This window comes from Penaeus monodon, chromosome 32 (assembly GCF_015228065.2).
Source record: "Penaeus monodon isolate SGIC_2016 chromosome 32, NSTDA_Pmon_1, whole genome shotgun sequence".
Lineage (NCBI taxonomy): Eukaryota > Metazoa > Arthropoda > Malacostraca > Decapoda > Penaeidae > Penaeus > Penaeus monodon.
The window spans coordinates 22,693,793-22,694,645 of record NC_051417.1 but is presented as its reverse complement, the minus strand read 5'-3'; positions in this window follow the sequence as shown (position 1 = coordinate 22,694,645).

Here is an 853-nt window from a genome sequence, read left to right as displayed (position 1 = left end):
CAAAACTCATACCCTACTAGAAGAAATTTCAATGCTTTCAATATCTGATAAAGACATAACATTGTTGGCTCAATCCTTGCTAGTTCTTTTCATAGCAATTTTGAATACAGTAAACCAGTTTTCAATATAACTACTTCCAGGCTGTCATCATCTTCCCCTACTTATATATAAATCATATATAAATTAATTTATTGATGAATGTCATATCTGCATAATTTACACAGATCATGGGAAAGCTCACTTCAGACATCTGAAAAACACATATCTATCTGATCTATAGGTGAAAAGCACACATGAATTAAACAAGTACATGGAGACAAAATTCATCTTTCCAACTTCAAATGTAGTAAATTCATGTTATTTTTCAATGATATAATGGTTAAGGTATGCTTACTGTTATTTCATTAGCAACCTTACTACTCATCATCCAAATTTATATGGATTCTTTAATTGCCATTAAATATTTTCTAATACGTCTAACTAGGGTCTTTCTTATACCTGGTTCCATTATAATGATTTCTTCCACTTATTATCAAAGATGTGAATCATTTTACTTTAGAAATAATCAGCTGATGTACTGTTACTATTACCCTCTAATGCATCATTTTTTGCTTTTCTATAGTAGCACGGTAGAACTTTATCATAGAAGATCAGTGACACTATAATTTAATAGTAGTGGTTATTTCTATAGAACTTTTGACATTCTCATCATCTTTTCTCTTTTTCATGCAAAAGACTCACAATCTTCCATAACCTTACCATGGATTGAAATAAAGTACAGTCATCTATAATATCGATAAGGCAGACATTCCCACTTAAATGCTAAATATTAAAGCCTGGTATGACAACCTAT